The sequence below is a fragment of the Pteropus medius genome, unplaced genomic scaffold (genome assembly GCF_902729225.1).
Source record: "Pteropus medius unplaced genomic scaffold, Ma_sr-lr_union100, whole genome shotgun sequence".
Classification (NCBI taxonomy): Eukaryota; Metazoa; Chordata; class Mammalia; order Chiroptera; family Pteropodidae; genus Pteropus; species Pteropus medius.
In genome coordinates, this window is record NW_024355523.1 from 1147270 (window position 1) to 1168965 (window position 21696).

General features: G+C 31.6%; 1 pseudogene; it reads left to right on the forward strand.

Moving 5' to 3' along the window:
- The first annotated feature begins 18219 nt into the window (after positions 1–18219).
- Positions 18220–18337, forward strand: LOC120599696 (uncharacterized; annotated as a pseudogene).
- Positions 18338–21696: the final 3359 nt, after the last annotated feature.

The following is a 21696-nucleotide window of genomic DNA, read 5'->3' on the forward strand; positions in this document are numbered from 1 at the left end:
TAAACATAAAGAAAGGAAAATAAAGCACATCACAAAGGGAGATAGCAAGGAAACATGCAAATCTTGGCAATAGCACTCAGTGATATGATAAAAACTATATCCTAAGAATATCTAATCACAAGCTAGTCCTTATGCAGACTTAAGACCTGAAAGAATCAGAGGAAAAAAGAAAAAAATTAAATGAGATTTACAAATACTTGCAATATTGGTATTATTACATGGACTATATAATCATATGTTTAATGTCGTAAAGGAGAAAATTGAGAGTAAATATAAAACCACCAGAGGCAAAATAATTAACTAGGCAAAATGTTAAAACTAAAACAAATACAACTTATGGAAATGGAAAGTATAACAAAGTTATAAAATGAGGGCAATAAAAGTGTTCTAAAATTGATTGTGTAATAATGCACAACTATGATTATATTGAAAAACATTGAACCGTATACTTTAAATGGGTAAATTATATCTCAATAAAACTATGTGTTTCCTTTTGCAGTTTTGTATAATTTATTCCTCTATTGCCTGATGTGACAATCTGTTTCCCAGAAGAAAAACCTTGAACAAAGAAAGAGAGCAGAAAATATTAACAAATTTCAGAGAAATTAGGTTAATTTGGATTGTTCTGAAATCTTTCACCACAGATACTTTTTTTACTATCCTATTTTTCTCTTTGTGTGTAGATTTCACATAAACAAAATAATACAGAATATATTTCTTTGTGTAAGGATTCTTTCACTCAGCATGTTTTTGAGATTCACCCATGTTGTCAAGTAATTCGTTCTTTATTGCTGAGTAGTATTCTATTATATGGAAATACCACTGTATGTTTATTTATATTCCTGTTGATGAACACTTGGGCTACTTTTCAGTTTTTGACTACTTTAGATAAGGTTGCTTTGAAGCAGCACATTCCAGGGTTTTTCTGTGTTCATATATTTTCATGTCTCATAGATAAATGATGACTATGTTTATGAGAAATTACTAGATTGATTTCCAAATTGTTTGTACGATTTTACATTCCTGCTGGCAATATGTGAGAGTTTCAGCACTCCACATACTTGCCATCACTTGATGTTTAATTAGTCTTTTTAATTTTAACCTTCTAGTTGGGTTAATAGTAATATCAGATTGTTGCTTTAATTTGTAATTCACCGATGACTAATGATGTTGAATATCCTTTCATGGGCTTGTTAGTCATTGGTATATAAACCCTGATGAAATGCCTATTTTTTATTTGGGTTGTTTTTCTTTTTTATTATTCAGTTATAGAAGTTGTTTATATATTCTTGACTGGTTTTTTTGTAAGTTATATTTATTACATATTTTGCCCAGTCTGTAGTTTGTATATTCATATTTTCAACAATGTGAGCAAAAAGTTTTAGTTTTGAGAAAGTTAATTTTTTTGGTTAGTGCTGTGTCCTGTTTATGAATTTTGTAATCCACTCCAATGTCGGCCAAGGTCATGAAGGTAATCTACATTAAAAAAATTAAGCTTTACAATGTAAAGTTTTACAGTTAGGTCTTTGAGCTATCTCGAATTAATTTTTTATGCATGGTGTGAAGTATGGCTTAAGATCCATTTTTTTCTAATATGTATAGCCAGTTATTCCAGCATAATTTATTCAAAATGATTTCCTTTCCCTATTTTACTTTTTTTGACACCTTGTTGAAAATAAATGAATTGCATATGTTAGTCTTTTTTTAAACCTTTTATTCTGCTAAGTTGATTTATTTGTCTATCTTTATGCCTATGACATTGGATTGACTAATTTAGCACTATAGTAAATCTTGAAATGAGATAGTGTATGACGTCTCTTGCTCTTTTTTCTTTTCAAAATTGTTTGGCTGCTCTAGGCCTTTCCTTTTTCCATGCGAAAAATTACTTCATATGTATCTATTAGAGAGAATTTATATTTGAGTATTGTAATCCTTTGACATGGTATATTTCTCCATTGGTATTTTAGGATTTCTCTATTTCTTGATTAGTTGAATTAGTTTTATCAATCTATATTTCATTGGTTTTTCTCAATTATTTATCCATTTTTATTTGATTAATGTCCACTATTATCTCCTTTCTTTCATTCTGCTTACTTAGTTTTATTTGCTCTTCTTTTTCTAGTATCTTAATGTAGAAGCTTAGATCATTGATATTAAACTATTCTTTTTCTAATAAAAGCATTGTATTAGTTTTCTTGGACTATAAAAAAGTACCGCAAACTAGGCATTTTATACAACAGAAATTTTTTGTCTCGTGGTTAGTTCTAAAGTCTGGAAGTCTGAGATCAAAGTGTTAGCAGATTTTTTTTTTTCTTTTTTGACTTATAATGTAAAATCTGTTCAGTCTCTCAGCTTTTAGTGGTTTGCTGGCAATTTTTGACATTCCTTGTCTTGTATGTACATATTACAAATCTCCGCCTTCACCTTTACATGGTATTCTTCCTGTGTACTTGCTTGCGCCCAAATTTCACTTATTATAAGGACACAGTTATGGGCCCACCCTGCTCCACTGTAATCTTAACTAGTTATGTCTGTAGAGACCCTATTTTAAGATAAGGTCACATTCTGAGTACTGTAATTTAGAACTTCAGCATACACATTTGAGGAGAACAAAATTCAATCCATAATGAGCCTTAATTCTCTTCTATGCACTGATAAATACTACATCTAAAAAAATTTGATAAGTTGTATTGGCATTATCATTCAGTTTAAAATATTTTCTAATTTCCATTATTATTTCTTCATCAACCCATGGATTTTAAATGTTTTATGTTTAATTTTAAAATTATTTAGAGCTTTCTTAGCTATGTCATTTTTATTGATTTCTAATTTATTTCTATTGATACCAGATAATATATCATGTGTGATCTATTTTTAATGATTTTATTCAGGTCTAATTAGCATATGATACTGTACAGATATTGAAAGTGTACAATTTGATAAGTTTTAAATATGTATATATCTATAAATCTTTACTAAAATCAAGATAATGAACATATCCATCAATCCCCCCAAAAATGTCTCTTTGTGATCCCTTCCTCTCCTCCAATCACCAGATAAACAGTGATCTATTTTCCATAAAGATTAGTTTGCATTTCCTAGAATTTTATATAAACTTTATCATACAAATGCACTAGTTTTGTGTTTTTTTGGTTAGTTTTTTTCTCCCTTTCCATAATTATTTTGAGTTTTGTCCATATTACAGTATGAACAATATTTAATTTTTTTTTTATTTTTATTATTGACTAGTTAATCTATTTACCTGTGGATATACATTTAAGTTGTTTCTAGACTTTGGTTGTTACAAATAAAGCTGCTATGAAAATCTATACATATTTTTATATGAGCATATGCTTTTATTTATCTAGGACAAATACCTTGATGTGGAATAACTAGGTCATATGGTACAGCACTACAATATGCTAGGTGTACGTTTAAGTTTATAAAAGTTGCCAAACTTTTCCAAAATGGTTGTACAACTGATATTCCGAGTGGTATATGAGAATTACAGTTGCTCCACATTCTTTCCAACACTTGGTACAATCAAACTTTATAATTTTAGGCTATCATAATGATAGCTGTGTAGTGGTATCTCATTTGGGGGCTTTAATTTGCATTTCATAATGACTAATTATGGTGAGCATGTTTTCTTTTGGAAGGCAGCTGTGCTCACCGCTATACCACCAATGCTGGTTGCATGTTTTCTTTTGCTTATCCACAATCTATATATATTTTTTGGTCAAGTGACTTTCATATATTTTGCCCATTTTTAATGAGTTGCTTGTTGTTTTTTTTTTTAATTATTGAGTTTTAAGAGCTCTTCATGTATTCTGGTTACAAATATTTTATTAGATATGTGATTTGCAAATAATTACTCACAGTCTACAACTTATTTATTCATTTATTTAGTAGTGTCTTTGAAGAGCAGAATTTCATAATTTTAATAAATCATAATTTATCATTTTTTTATCTTATGGATCATGATTTTGCTGTTATAGCTAAGACATCTTTAATATTAAGTCACAAAGATTTCTCCTATATTTTATTCTAAAAGTTTAATAATTTTACTTGACAATACAATTTAAAGTTTTACATTTAAATCTAATCAACCTTGTATTATTTTTTTCTGTATTGTGTGAAATACGAATTGAAGTTCATTTTTTAACATAAGGATATCTATTTTTTTCACTTACTTTAAGTATATTTATCTTGCTATATTTTAACAAAACTGTTTTGAAGCTGTCTTGCTTCCACTTTTAGATTTTGTTGTTTTGTTTAACAGGGTGTTGGCTTTAGTTCAGATAAACAGGTTCTTTATTTGCTAATAAGCTTGATCTTTTTGAAGCTGTTTTTAACCTTTGATTTGATGGGTCTATAGTAGCATTTGCTGTAAGTCTAGATTAGCTCTTCTCCATGGTGGGCTTTTGTGATCTTTACTAAATGCTTGGATTGCTCAATGAACTCTCTTTCTCATATTGTTTAAATCTCAAATGTCTTCCTGACCTGTGCAACTCCTGTAGTATCTTATAACTTCTTTTATGTTCTTTTTCTAATAGCTGTTTCTTGCCTATTCTCACTGAATCCTGTCCTAAGCATGTAAATTTTAGTATTTGGTTAAAAACTCAAAGCAAGATCCTATGAAGATTCTGAAACTCATTTTCTGAACAGTTCCCTTCTCTTTGGTTCTCAGGCCCATAAATTCCAGTCCCTCCAGAAGCCTACAACTCTGATTTCTGTCTACTGAACACCATGAAACCACTATATTATGTTTGAATCACACTTTCTTGCACTTCAGTCTAGAAAGTGGCTCCAGAAAAAAAATCATAAACTATCATGGAACTGATTTTTTTTTCCTTTCCAGGTTTGCCATTCTGCATTCCATGCTGCAGAACTTCTGAAAACATTTACTTCATATACTTAGTTCAGTTTTATAGTTGTTTATGGTTGGGAAGATTGTTACTTCATCATGGCTAACGGCAGAAGTCCAAAAGAAAGTTTTAAAACCAAGTTGTTCATAGTTTCTGTATTGAGTCAGCGCTCATCTCACACTTCCAGTTTCTTCTTTCTTTTTTTATCCCCTTCTTACAGCCTTGTTCTATTTTAAGATATTATCTTTATGGATCTGACTTTTTCCTCCATTTCTCTTTAATCCAGAAGTACTCTTCAGCTATGTTGCCAATAGCTACCTCGAATAAATATTTTGTTTGCTTGAGTAATTAATGCAGGCTCACACAGGTGAAAACTTTAGGCTTGGGCTTAGATGATAATAGATGAACACTATAATGTTAGATAGAATTGTCTAGTTAGAATTGTCTTTGACAGATATTTATCTTTTTAAAAAAAAATTATTGTGGTGACTTTGGTTAACAAAGATATTTGTCTGTGCAAATCTTCCTCATGGGAAGAGATGATAAGCAGTCCAATAATCTTAATAACTAATAATTAAATAAATTTATAGGGTTTGCAGGGAGAAATATGAATGAGGAGAGAGGTAGGCTGGTGTTAGTCATAGGATGGTCTTGGCAGTAATTGGTAGGAAATTGTAAATCACATAGTTCCTGGAACTTCTAACGGTCTTATTTTTATAATTTATGGATCTGCATGGAGTTAATGTTAAATCAGATTCCCTGTAATATTATCTTGGACCATATGGGTTTAATTTAACTGGTATTAAATGAGTTTGCACTTAGCCTGCAATGTCCATCTTGATGTGGTCTGGCACAATTTAAGTGTTTTGAGAGCCTGGGTACATTTTGTGAGTTTGCTTCTCCATTCCCTATAGCCCAGAAGCCAAAAGAGCCTTTTTCACTTTATCCACATGTATGAATTACCAACTATAGTTTAGGTATTGCATAATGGAATTTAATTCCAAACTTAGAAAAAAATAAAGTATAATCAAATTCAGAATCTCAAGAAAATGCCTTTGTGATTAATAATATTAATTTTCTGAAAGCAATTCAGAATTATATTCCCAGTACCAGACATTTACTGAATGGATGAATAAATGCAATTTTTAAAAGGTTGTTAGACAACAGACAGGAATTGGTAATGTGTGGAATCTTTTATTCTTATAGATATAATTAAGTACAACATAATATAGACACTTTAAATCTAAAATGTAGGAGGTTTGAATCACTGGAAATTATTTATATCTTGATTACAGATAGCTGCTCATGTAGGAGGTCTGAATAGTTGGAAATTTATTTATCTCTTGATTGGAGTATTGGAGAGAGCATTGGATGGGAGTTATATATACACTGGTCTTTAGCCTGGTAGTTCTATTATTAGTTGTGAGACCTTTGGGAAATAATGATTTCTTTAGTCTTAGTTCCTTCATCTGAAAAATGGGAAATTATTACGGATAGAAGAGAATTAAATGATTAACTGCATATGCTAAGCGCATTATAGCTGTTCATAAAATATTACTCAGCTTCTCCTTTCCTTTTTATCATTACAATCACTATATAAGTTTATTAGGTAATACTATACTTATTAATAATGGTTATTTATTTGTTACCCTGTCTACATGCAAAATCTCGTACACAAAGCTAAATTTTTGAGGAAAAACAGAAAAGGAAGAGAAGAAAGAGAAAGCAGAGGTGGAAAAGATAGAGTGCTACATAGACAAAGTTTCATTCCAAATTTTAGCCATACCCTTATGCCCGAAATCTCGGGCTGTGTGGAAATAAAAACCACTGGAAAGGTAAAATATGCTAGCTAGATTGTCTCTTTTGTGTATGCGGTATTTATTCATTCAGTTTATTCAACCATCATTTACCAATTAATGTACCAAGTGTCAGACATGCAAAATGCCAATAATATAGGAGGTAATTGGAAAGAAATAGTCTTTGCCCTTATAAATCTTGCAGTCTAGCAGGAGAGATGCACACGATACACGAAGTTTCATGTTACAAAGAAGAGGAGCTGTGGCTATGGGAGCACATATAATAGGGAAACCAAAGTTGGGAGAGGTCATCTGGGAAATCTTCTGTATGGAAGGGATATTTAAGCAGAGAACTAAATATTAGAAGATTTTTCTAGGTCACAGGGTGAACTGAGAAGAAGTGTGGGGATAGCATTCTAGGAGAATTAATCATCTCTGCAAAGATCCTGAGAAAGGAGAAAGTATGGTTTGCACAGGACTGAAGTAGAGCTAGCATAAATAAAACGCTCTGTTCACAAAGGAGAGGGTGGGCCAGGAGACCGAAGGTGAGGCTGAAGGAAGTCCAGGAGTATGTAATATACAGTTTTATCTGTATGTTAAATATGTTGGATTTTATAAGTAACATGAAGCCACTGAAGGTTTGAATCAGAGCAATGAAATTATTTTTGTTGCAAGACCATCTTTTTTGTTGCAGTAGGATAAGTATATTTGAAGAAAAAAGAGTGTTTATGCAGAAAAAGCTAGAAAACTGATTCAAAAAAGGCAAATAAGATGATGATCTGCATTAGAGTGGTTGCAACTAGAGATGAATAGAGCTGGATAAATGAGGGGTAGTTAAAAATTAGCATCAACAGAATTTTGCCCAGCACGCTAATCCTGCTTCAAAAGCCCTCCCAACCTCCTGTACCCTCTTCCTTATCTGGAGAAGTTCTACACATTCTTTAGGTTTAAACTCAAGTGCTACCTGCATTTTGATGACTTCCCCCCAAAGGTAGAGTTAGTGGATTTCTATTGCAGCACCTGGAAAATACATCCTTTAAAGGCAGTGGATTTCAACACTGGATACACATTAAAGTCATTTGGGGGAACTTCTAAATACTTCTAATAACTGTCTCCCACTCTAGACTGACTCTTTAGGAGTTGGGAGAGAGCAAGAATATTGCTTAAAAGCTCTCCAGGTGGTTCTAACATGTATTCAAGGTGAGAATCGTCAGCTCTTAAAATCATTTACTATACTGGTATTTTTAGTTTTACAGTCTAATTTCCATTAGAGTGTAAACTCACTATGGACCAGGATTGTTAACTCATCTTTACATCCTAAGGGCTTAGCACAGCAATGGCATATCTTTTTATTATTATTATTTTTTTATTTTTTTAAGTTTATTGGGGGTAATATTGGTTAATACAATTATATAATTTTCAGGCATACATCATAATTTGACATCTATATATTCTATTGTTTGATTACCACTCAAAGTCCAGTTTCCTTCAGCTACCGTATATTTGATCCACTTTACCCATTTTGCCCTCCCCCTACCCCCTATATTTGACCCCCTTTACCCTGTCTACATCTTCCCTCCTCCCCTACCCCCTACCCTCTCGTAACCACTAGTCCATTGTCCATGTTCATGAATCTCTGTCCTGTTCATTTGTTGCTTTTAGGATTATATCTCACATATAAGTGATAGCATGTAATTTTCAACTTTTTCTATCTGGCTTATTTCGCTTGGCATGATTATCTCGAGGTATATCCAGTTTGTTGTAAATGGCAGTATTTTATCTCTTCTTATGGTTGAGTAATATTCCAATATATATGTGCCACAGCTTTTCTAGCCAATCATCTATCATAAGACACTTCAGTTGCTTCTATGTCCTGTCCACTGTGAATAATGCTGTTATGAACATCGGTATGCAAATACCTTTTCGAATATGGGTTTTCAAGTCTTTGGGGGTATATATCCAGTAGAGGAATTGCTGGATCATATGGTATATCCATTCTTAGTTTTTTGAGGAACCTCCATACTGTTTTCCATAGTGACTGTACCAATTTTCAGTCTCACCAGCAATGTATGAGGGTTCCTTTTTCTCTGCATCCTCTCCAACATTTGTTATTACTTGTTCTGTTGATTAGAGCTATTCTAACAGGTGTGAGATGGTATCTCATTGTGGTTTTGATTTGCATTTCCCTAATAGCAAGCAATGCTGAGCATCTTTTCAAATTCTTGATGGCCATTTGTACGTCCTCTAGGGAGAAGTGTCTGTTCAGGTCCTCTGCTCATTTTTTGACTGGATCCTTTGTTTTTTGTTGTTATTGAGCTGTATGAATTCTTTGTATATTTTGGATATTAGGCCCTTATCAGAGGGGTTGCTTGCAAATATAAATTTCATTGGAGGAAAAGAAATTTATTCACAGTTGCATGAACATATGGTAATACAAAAATAGAGGTATATGCTAAGTATTGGAAAAGGCTTCATGTAAGAGGGCATTAAATTAGACTGTAAGTCATGAGTAGTATGTAGATAGATACAGAAAAAGATATAGGAAAGAATAACGGTTCTAGAACAATGTATAAGCACAGGTAAATGCATGTTGGAGAGATAGTTTGGACAGTGTAAGGCAAAATTTTGCTTTTGGCTTGAGTCTGTGGTGGGTCGAAAAGAAGTAAAATGAAGGTAAATCCAGATGAGGATAGACCTGAAATGTAGTCTAAGAATTTTATTTATTATTATTATTAATTTGATATAAGAAATTGAGTCATTAAAAATTTCTGGAAAGGGTCAGGACAATTGTAGGTGGTAGGTAATATAGATTGGAAGTGGGAGAGTCTGGAGGCATGATGGCTAACTAGTAGGCATCATTCTAATAAATAATCAGATTTTTTAAAAAAGATGGTTGCTTAATAAATCACCCCAAAAGTTAGTGACTCAAACAACAAGTTATTTTATTATCTTTCATAAATTTATGTGAATTAGGAGTTTGAGAAGTGCTTGGGCTGGGTGGCTCTGGCTGAGGGTCTCTCAGACTGCATTCCAAAGGTGGCAGGAGATTAATTGCAAGGAGTTGGAGCAGCTGTGTCTATTTCGCTCTGTTTTTCTCTTTCTTTTTCTCTCTCTCCCTTTCCCTTCTCTCTGTAGGCATAGTTTCCCCAGGTTTCTTTGTGCTTCCTCACAGAATGGCAGCTTTAGGACAGTTTCCTGCTTGTATGTGATTCAGGGCTCCAACAAAGAGGGTTTTAATGAGTGGGAAAGAATCTGTGTCACTTTTTTTAACCTGGGCTAAGATGTTATTTATGGTCACTTTTGCTACACTCTATTGATTATAAGCGAGCCCCAAACCTTTCCAGATTCAAGGAGAAAGGAATTATATTCCTTCTCTAGGTGAATGACAAGATTATTAGAGAACATGGGGATGAAAGATGACATCATGACCATTTTTATATAATACAATATGCTGTGAGGGAAGAGCCAGATTTGACACTGAAATATGAAATATATATCAAGGAATGCACATATACTTAATTATTTAATTAAAATAGAGAAGTCATGATAAAGGTCACTTTTCAAGGATCTTGATATTTTTATGAACAATGTTTTAATGGTAGTTTGTTTAAATGTGTGACTCTTCCAGTTCAATGGTGAATACTCAGGCTTGTATGTCTTGGACCTAAAACAAATGTTTATAGAATAAAATAATTAACTAATAAATTTTGTTAAAAATAGTGACTTTTGAATATTTCAAGTGAAAACAACTAGAATGGAGTTAAAAAAAAAGATTTAAAATTCAGGAGAGATACTAGGATTAGAGATTTAGTTTGGGGATGTACGTATTCACAGTATCATTGAATGCCACGAGAAGGTCAGCTCTCTTATCTGGGCTTTCACTTATATAGGAATGTTTGAATCAGGTCATTTGCATGAATGTGATGCAATCATCATTTTTGCCTGTTATGAAGATGTTGTCTGATCCATTCAGTTTACTTACTTTCTTTCCATTCAATGTCACAATGATTCTTTAAGAGGCTATTCTGGTATCTAGTGAGAGGCCAAACCCAGACTCAAGGCCAGCTCCTCTACTGATTCAATCATCTTTTGAGGCCATGATGTGGCCATCATCAGATCGTTGCTGCTATTAAAGGTAGGTTTTGGTAAAAAGCAAGTTTTATCTTGAATCCTGGCCCTGTTAGATATTAGCTATATGACCTTTACATAGTTATTTAATCTTTATGAGCCTGTGTTCTCATCTGTAAAACTGAGAAAATAATACCTGGCTGAGATAATATGAGATTGTGAATCTAAAATGGAGGTCTGTACTTGGTACATTGAAGTTAACCAATAAATAAAACTGCAGTTTTCTGGCTCTGCTGATTATTAGGATGACTAGAGAATAGCAACAACAACAAAAAGCATAGAATGTTTGATGTGAACATTTTGGCCATTGTAAAAGTGGTTTCTGGTCAACTGTGAGTTAATTCGTAAATCGTGATGCTTCGTCTATGGGAATACAAAGACACTTCCCAGATTTTACATTGAATATTGGATTTCATGCCTCTGTGTAGCTACCATCCAAGTGAAATATTGAATTACTTTAAAAATTAGGTGAGCATTTTGCTTCACTGAAGTTAATGTAAATTGGGTGAAATACTTGATATAATCTTTAGTTATATAACTATTTTGAATCCTTAAAATTAATGTAGTGGTGTTTTTAAGGGCTTCCTTGGGTTTTAGCTTATCTTCTTTTCTACGATCTATAATTCCTCATGATAAATATGTGCACAGAATATTAATTAGATCATGCTCTCTTGTGATATGATGCTGAGAGAGACTTAGGGAGAGCTTTGCATCCATCTGACAATAAGCTGTTACTATGTCTTTTTATGTCTTAAGTCTTTTGATTAATATGCAGTGCTTTTATTGTTATATATTAGCTTCCCAGACATTTTTATAAAACATCAGTTTTTGGAAGGTACATACTCACAGAAATAGTATTTTCTCGCCACCAAGCAACCTCAGAATAATATTCTGACTCTTTAGGCCTCAGTTTACTCATTGAAAAAAAGTTCTTAAGGTATTTAATCTTTAAAAATTTATGCTTTCTAAAGTGTTCTAAGATCCCTGTTTACAGGAAGACAAGATTATAAGCAATAACATTTTCTTTCTAAATAGACTAAAGCCTCAACTGGAATTTCCCTGGGGCATATTTCCTCTGGCTTGCTGCCTTATTCCCTTATTCTGCTCCTGTGTTTCCTGGCTCTTTGAAACTGGATTCATTGCAAGTTTCAATGATGACTCAGTCAAGCTTGTTCCTAGCCAGATCTAGAGGCATTGTGTATCCCTATGAGGTATATCTCATGAGGTATGGAGCTAAATATTTAGTATAAAGAAGAAATAAAAATTCCAAACTTAAAAAACTGATACTACCACAAACATCACAATCCATCAAATAAGCAATTTGTATACTAATTAACTGCCTGGAAATAGTTTTCTAATAATTTTGTATATTGTTTGGTTTTATATTCTTTGAATGACTATTCATGATATTGTAATATCATTTTCTATAGATAACAGATAATTCTGTTTTCCTTTAAGATTTCTTTTCTCTTCATAGCTCATTACTGGTAACATGATGTAAATTTTTAAGATTATTGTTAAGTTTTGAAAACCTATATTCAGGTATGGTCTCTGGACCTTTACCTTTTTATCAAATCTCCAAGTGAATAGGCCTTCAGGTGGCAAAAGTATTCCAAGAAGCCATGCCTACATCTGGCTACCAATGAGAATTTCATGGAAGTGACTGAAAATCACATATCATTTCATTAATCTTAAATATATCCCTAACTTAACTTTCTTTTAGTAGAGTTTCAAAATTACCCACAGCCACTATAAAGCCACTAGATATAAAGAAAAGTGTGATGAAGGGAGGGGAAGACTCATTGCAAAGAGATAGTGGTCCAATTTCAAAAATGTTTTACTTTAGTAAGTTTTATAAAACTGCTAGGGCTCTCTCAGAGCCTTTGAGAAAGCCATGCAAGTGAGGGGTCCTGAAGCTAAAGCTTTATTAGCTTCACAGTAAAATTCCTACCTTTTCCCCTTCCCTGATATCCCCTGCTAGAACAATTATTTTCGGGAGTTCAGGACAGAGCCCAGGGCCTTGGTATGTATTTTACTCTTGCAATTCCTACTCTTCAGTATAATAGTCCCTTATCTCAGCCAGCTACTTCGGCTTCTCACCTTATAAACACAGATTCTCACACTGTAATGAAACAACCATCAAATTGACATAAGCCACGACCCTTTAGATAGCTGCTTTCTTTGTTCTTATGCTTGCTTGTTTGTAAATCCTACTTGTCTGTATTATCACTGAATTTCCTGTATGACGTTTATTCCAGTTTCCCAGGTTGGTTCTGGTTTCTTTCTAATCCCATGCTGTCAGAATACTTTAAGCTTAAAGCTACCCATATTCAACAGTTACAAAACTTTTGGATTAAAATTAATTTGTAAAACTTCCTGAGCTAAATGACTTGTGATTCTCCCCACATGTGGATAAGAAATATAAACCATATACCTACAACATAAGTCTGTAAGCAATCACCCAGCAGATTTTAAACCAGCATACTACTCTCTATAAAAATGTTTCTGGCAGATGTCATTAATTAATCTTCTCAATGCTCCTAAATGCAGGTTTAAAAGCATGGCTCTCGGCAATTATATGCTAAATCATTCTGATAATACTTTATATTCAAGGAAATTTTTATACATCTTAAATAATTTTATCTTAATTATTTCACTTTGTAGTATATATTTTTGTTGGCATTATATAAAAGCTAATATTAATTTGAACTTTTACTACATGCTTGATGATATAACTGATGTTTAGAGGAGTTGAAATAATAAGAAACATCTAATTAGTAATTAATTCTCTTAAAGAAAGATTCTCTACCTGGCTTATAAAGCCAGGATTCTAACACAGGCTTTACTAATTTCAGGTTCAGTATATGTATGTTATTTCTCTCAGTGCTTATCACTGTCCCCTTCTCTCACTCCCAGCTTGCTTTGAAAGAACCAACCTCTCTTTTTCTTTAGATGCACACACACACAGACACACACACACACAACACACACACATTTGACTCTCATTCACAATAGTTATATTCTATAAAGCTGCCATGAACACTGAATTAGTGAGTACTGATATTACACTATTGACCCAAAGGGAAATACAGGGTTAGGATCCTGTGAGCCTCTGTTCACAACGTTTCATCAACTGAGCAGTACATGACTTAGTTTTTTTTTATGTTACTGATTTTGAACACTTTATTTAGTATATATTTTGACTCAACATTGAAGTCAAGGTCATGATTGAATGAAGCTATCTAACACAAAGATTTTCTCTCTAAGGCACATCACAGCCTTCTTGCATTTACAACCAAAGAACAACACTTCAGGACTATTCTTGGGAGCCATTTTAAACAGTAAAACCAATAACAGAAAGCACAAAAAATGAAAAAGAGAAAGGATATTTGATCATAGTATGGAAGCTAAAACAAGAAAGCAGAGCATTGCCCTGTTTGACTTCAGCTGGGAATGTGCACATCAGGTGACTTGTAATTTTTACCACTCTGCACATAGATGACCATGGAAGTGTCTTGAGTATTGACTTTGGGATTACAAATAAATTTTAGTAATACATGAATTCACAAACACAGAATCTATGAATAAATGTTGATCTCCCAATTCCTCCTCTTTAGTGTACTGATGGAGACATAACTTGAGGAAAAGTGAAAAAAATTTAAAAAGGAATCTTCTACAATAATTACATATATAAACAGAACCCCTTAATTAAGGAATGAGCCTGCATAAGTGTAAGATGAAAATAGTATTAATTTATGGATTATGACCTGGCTGATTAGAGCTTGAGTTATAACATTTATTGACATGGAAATATTGAATGACAGAAGTTGAATGAGGCTTTAGAAACAACTCATTAATATTTTATATCATTTGTTGCTTCAGGGAATTCTAATCATTTAAAACGAGCTAAAATTTGCTTTCTTTTTACTTCAGGCCTTTGGGTCTGGTTCTCTTGGTAGCTATAAAGAGGAATCTAATCTCTCTTCTAAATTTGGGATATGACATATTTAAAGAGTTCCCATTTATAACTGCTATTAAGCTTACTCTCAACTAAAACCTCCTTTTAACATGTACTGCTGTTATGTCATGTCACATCCATCTTATACTTGATAGTTGGATTTTTGAACTCAAGAAAAGTAGGACTTTATGTGAATCTCAGGTTAAATCTTGTTGGATTTCGTTCCAACTGGTCAAAGGCTTTCTGGACTGAACATATTTGCTTACCTCTACCAGCTCCCTTCATCTATGGATGTGGTTATTAAAATTTTGAACAAAACATTAATTAAAAACTCGGTAGCATATTTCTGAGAACATTAATGCAGCTAGTCCATATGGTGCCTTTGTGCAAAAAATGTTTTAAAAAGTGCCTTTTTCATGACAACAAAAACTTTAAATTATGATTTTTTATAATAGTAATAATGATACAGAAAGGTTTTACATCTAATTTCTGATATTAAATAATAGAAAATTCAAATTTTAATCACAGTAAATGAATACTTTAAGTCATTTGAATTAATTTCTATAAAATAATTACATATTTTATATTCATGAAAACAGCAATCTTTATGACATTTTTAATTATCTGATAATTATGTTTCCTTTAAAAATGATTACTTGATTTAAACTTTTTTGTTATATTTTGACATTAAAAAGTTTTTAAATAAGTTTTAATTTTGAAATGTCATAGCTTTCTTTGGCAAATAATATTGGCATAATTAAATATATTCCATAAGCTTTATATACAGAAACATGATTTATAAATTATTGCTGTGAGCAAGTGGCAATCTAGAACAGAAATCAGATATTTTAAAAAGCTTTTTATGTCTTCATATATCTTTCCTATGTTTAGTAAATTTCAATGACACATTTTTACTTTTAGTTTTAGTAATTTATGTTCATCATTAATTCTTCAAGTTACAAATGTCATCTAAAACATGAAAAACAATGTTATTTCTGTATGATAGATATTCCTTTTAAAGATATGATTGTTGTAACCAATATAAAAAAAATTTAAACTTTAATTCTATGTTATAGATAGATGACTCAGTTAAAATGAATTTTCTTATTTTTCTAGTATTTTCAATATTGGAGAACTTACTGTTAATAATAACTATCAGGATGGTTTATAATTGTTTAGCCTCACATATATGTTATATATATTTAGATTTATCCAGGCATACCTTAAAGATATTGTGGGTTCAGTTCCAGACCTTTGTAATAAATGGAGTATCTCAATAAAGTAAGTCATAATCTTTTTGCTGGTGGTCTTGCCTTCAATTTGTAAAAAGCACAAAATCTGTAGTACAAAAAAGCAAAGTGCAATAAATGGAGGTATGCCTGTGTGTCACAAATATAAACAAACAAACAAACAATTAAATATTTGGCAGATGCAATTTCTTACTTTTTCTTCAAATAATTTCTTAATTCCTTTGCTTGCTTTAGGGTATTATGTATATTGAATTTTAGTTCTGTATAATTTTGTTAATAAAACTAGTTTTATAAAAATAACCAGATTAAGGAAATATGCTTCTATTCCTAGTTCTGGATTTTTTTTTCATAAATGAGTCCTGGATTTTGTCAAATACTTTGTGACTTTTATAATTATTATTTGGGTTTTGTATTTTTTCTATTAATGTTGTATAATATTGATTTTTTAAAGTGTCACACCAATCTTTCATTCCTTGGAGAAACTGAGCTTGGTCATGATATATAAATTCTTTATATGTTACTAAATTTAATTGCTAATATTTTACTAAGAATTTGAGTATGTGCTCATGAGGAATACTGGTCTCTCTCTCTTTCTTGTTTCCTTGTACTGTCTTTGTTTGATTTCAGTATCAGAGTAACACTGGCCTCAAAGATTGAATTAGAAACTGCTCCCTTCTCCAGTTTTGTAGAGTTTATAGAAGATTACTATTGTTTTAATTTTAATTTTTAATATTTGATAGAAATTGTCAGTGAAGCCATAGGGTCTCTTGGGTTTAAGAGAAGATTTTTAAAAAATTATTTCAATTTCTTTACTTGCTTTAGGACTATTCATATGTCCTATTTCTTTCAAGTCAGTTTTGATCATTCAGATATTTTGAGAATTTGTCTAAATTATCTAATTTTTTGGGATAAATTTGTTCAAAGTATTTCTTTATAATCCCTTTTAATTTTGGTAGGTTTAGTAGTGAAGTATCTTCTTTCATTCCTGATTTTAATGTTTCTTCTTATCTTGGTCTGCTTGGCTAATGTTTGTCAATTTTGTTGATTTTCTAAAGAACTCTTAGTTTCATAAATTTTTTTTCTATTGTTTTTCTTTTGCATTGATTTCAGTACAGATTTTTATTATTTCTTTCTTCGTGTTTTGGGAATGGCTAGATCCTCTTTTTTAATTTTATAAGAAGCACAGGTTATTGATTTGAGATATTCCTCATTTTTTAACATAACATAGACATTTAAATCTATAAATTTCCCTAAAAGGACTGTATTAGCTGCAAAACACGAGTCATGATATCTTTAGGTTTTGTTTAATTCAGTTCTAAATATTTTCTAAGTTCATTTTGATTTCTTTTTTGTTTGGTTAATGGATTATATAGAAGTGTGTTATTTAACTTGTAGATTGTTGAGGATTTATTAAATACCTTTCTGTTATGAATTTCTAATATATTTCTACTATGTTAAAAAACATACTTTTTGTCACTTCATTTCTATTAAATTTAGTGAAACTTATTTGAGAATGTTGTTCAGCCTTCTAAATCCTTGATGATTTTATGCTTAGATTTTCTATCGATTATTGAGAGTAGGATATTGATATCTTCAATTTTTATTGTTGTGTTGTATATTTTTCTTTTTCAATTTTGTCAGCTTTTACTTCATGTATTTTGGGGCTCTGTTGTTACGTGCATATATGTTTATAATTGCTATATTCCTGATGAATTGACTCTTATCATTAAGCAATATTTTTGACTCTACTCATATTTCTTATCTTGAAATCTATCTTTTTATGTTAAAAATATAGCCATTTCTCTTCAGTTAAGGTTATCATTTGCATGGTATATATTTTCCATCCCTCTTAACTTTCAACCTATTTTTGTGTATGGTTAATCTAAATTGTGTCTTGTGCAGATAACATATTTTGGGTTTATAAAAAAATATCTAGTCTGACAATCTCTTTCTTTTGATTTGATTTAATGCATTTATACACATAATTTTTGCTGTGGTTAGATTTATATTTACCATTTTGCTATTTATTTTTCATGCATCTTATGTATTTTTTCCTTCGATCTTCTTTAGTGCCTTATTTATGTTAAAGAGACATATTTTTAATGTCTCATGTAATTAAATTTTTATTGTATTTTTAAATAATTTTCTTAGTTGTTTCTGTAGGGATTACAGTATGCATTTTAATTTAGCGCAATCTACTTTAAGTTAATACTAACCTGGTCTACGGCCATGCTACCCTTAACAAGCCCGATCCGTCTGATCTTGGAAGCTAAGCAGGGTCAGGCCTGGTTAGTACTTGGATGGGAGACCACCTAGGAAGACTAGGTGCTGTAGGTGTAAAAAATAAAAAAAATTGTAAACTGACAAGGTCCTTGCAATCTATGAGATCAAGCAAGAGTAGCGTAGCCTCCCCTAAAAAAAAAAATACTAACCTGATTTGGGTAAAATATAGTTCTAAACTAGTTCCATTTTGTCTCCATGTTTCATTATATTATTGTCATACATATCACATCTACACATGATATAATTCCAGCAATATGGTGTTATTTTATGCAGTCAACATTGTGTTAATATTTGTCCTTTTTGTTGTATAGTCTCTATTTACAGCAATAATAGTTGTTTTCTTCAGTTTTGAATTTTGAATCCTTAAAATATTAAAGGTTAGTTTTTTAATTTCTTTATGTTTATTAAGCATATTTGATAAATATTGGTAAGATTTATACCCACTTTTAATTTTTAATTTTTCCATTTCTGTAGGATACCAATATAGTAAAAAATATATAAAAACTTTTGGGGTAGAATAAACTAATTAAGACATAGTAAGTATTTTACCTTTGAAATAATTTATATTATTATATTTCTGAATACTCCCAATATTTACTGTTTTTAAGAAAGTTAAGACATTTTACTTCACTGTTCCATCATTTAATATAAAAATTAAATGGCTACGTAATTGGATCTGTAAACATCAATTATTTTTCCTCCATATCGACTATGCCATACTAGTTCTTCAGAGGCCTCTTCAAATGTTATATATTTTATAAATCTTGGTTCAGAATAGGTCCACCAATTTCTATTTTTTTTTTTGAACTTCTAAGAACTTATTGTTTTATTTACTTGGCTATTACATGCTACTTGATCAGTAATTGTGCCTTTTACGTTCATTTTTCTCAGCTTAATTATCATCCCCACCATTAGCACCATCATTATTATTAACATATATTCAATCTTTTATATTTTACATATATTACATCACTGAATTTTCACAGTACTTTTATGTAGACATAAATGATATTAAAAATATCTTAACAACTTAAAATCATGGCACTGATCAAGCTGAATGGATGTGTCCATAAACACTGTTCAAACCATACTGATGGGCACTAGTGGGATATCAGCCAGTGGGTCATTACTATTATCATTTAAAGTTTATGGATATGTTCCTTATAAAAAATTTAGTGTACCTGACAGAAGGCTCTGAATATAGAAAGAGAAATAAAAAAGCCCTGGTCCTTACTCTCATCAGTTCTGTATACTAGTTGTGAAGACATAAACAACATCTAGTATCCTCATTTTTATTTTATTTCCAGAACTTGTTATAAAGACTTTAGATTAACAAACAATTAAAAATAGTTATGATTGCTAGTAGTAATTATTATGATGGCATTGTTAGGAATTAAAGAAGTTCCAAAGCAGCTGGTTTCCATGTTAACAAGCATTTTGAAAATGCACATCTCAATCGAATACCTTCTGTACATCTATAAAAAGAAACAGGCAAGAACAACAAAGAAAAGGACCCAATGTTACAATTTGTTTTCTGTTTCAGTGGCTAATCTCTGATGAATTAGCAAAAAAGAAAACTTGCATTACAAAAAGAGCATGAAACTGTTTTTTTCCAAATGGATTCTACTTACCACCTACATTATTAGATATGAATGCCTACTGAGAAAGTAGAATTACTTCTTCAGCCTCCATTCATATTTGTAAAGATAATGAAGCTCTTTCAAATATTTACGTAAACCCATTAGAAAGCTCATTTTTGAAGTATTGCCGTAAATAATACTTAAATATTATTAGTAGTTAACCTTCATTCTGATCTAAACTGAAGTACTTTAAGCATTAATTAGGTGTTCAGTACCATGTTAAACTAAATTTAAAATCCATTTCAAATTAAAACCTAGAAATACTAAAAATATTGCAGAAGCAAAGATGTTATTGTGACTATAGGACAGTGAACTGTTTTCCAGGGCAGAGGCTTCAATGTGACAGATGCAACTTCTGACATATCTTTATTTTTTCTTTCAGTAAGCAATTTTTTTTTTTTTTTATGGAGGCTCTATTGTGATAGGCTTACTGCTAGGTATTTCAATCACACATTTCAATCACGTCTTGTTTTATATGTGCCCCGCCCTCCCGCTCAATTCTATACACACACATCCTTGTTCAGTAGAGTGCTGCATGCAGATCTCATTTCTTAGTCTCAATTTTAAAATGCTGTTGTATCATCACAGAATATTATTATACTTTAGGGAGATTTTCTGCTTTCTTTTTATTTGGAGAAAGTTCTATCCCAGCCCTTAGGGGAAGAAATCATAGGATTTGGAGTCGGAAGACCTTGATCAAGTCTCTGCTTTGCCATTTGTTAGCATTTGAACAAAACAGTCTCTTGAACTTCAGTTTTTTCACTGCTAAGTGTAGAAAGCAGTTAAATTCACTTACTGACATCTCAGAGGTGCTATGATGATGGAATAACATGTAATGTAATTACATGAAATGTAAAGCTAGATAAATGTATAACATCATTTACATAGCATAATTTATGATATTATTAAGTACAATGATTACATGTTGTTCAGTCACCTATTATCTCATTTAATTTTCATATTTTTTTCTGAAATATGGCATTATCAATCTTGTTCTGGAGATGATGGAAACTAAAGCTCAGAGAGATTAAGAGACTTGCCCAAGTGCAGTAGCAAAGTTAGACCTTAAAACCAGGTTTTTAAATTCTATAATCAGTTCCACTGCTCTACAGATCTATATTCATTGAGGCATTGAGGAATTTATGGTCCAGTTAAGCGGCAGGAAGCCTGGCAGGTGTCAGGAAGCAGATATTGTGTCTATGAGATTTAATGAAGTCTAGGCATATGCCTTGTTTTAAGGGAACTTAATTTAGGAAAATACTAAGGTATGGAAAATGAAAATTAGAGGCTACAAATATGTTTGTACTCAGACGACTTTCTAAGGTGACATGGCCAGGGTCTTTTAAGAGGCTATTTTCTATAAAATTATGTGCATCTGCAAATATGGCTTCTGTATTCTATTTCTTTATATATACCACAGCACCATGAGGCTTTGGCAGGTGAACTGATTTCACCATTGTTAACTAGTTCATTTATACCTCTCCTGAGTAAGGAAGATATTTTTCTGAAAGTAGATCATAACTACAAGTTTTCATAGATCTGAGTATGTGATTGGGAGGGAAATATGAAAGGGTGGTTATATAAGTTTTCTATTGTTGTTGTAATAAATTACTACAAACTTAGTGGCTTAAAACAATAGTTTTATCTTCTTATACTTCTGAAGGTCAGAAGTAGAAATCAGTCTCACTGATCTAAAGACATGGTATTATCAAGGCTGGTTCCTCTTAGAGGCTTTAGGGGAAAATCTGTTGCTTTGTCTTTTCCATTTTCTAA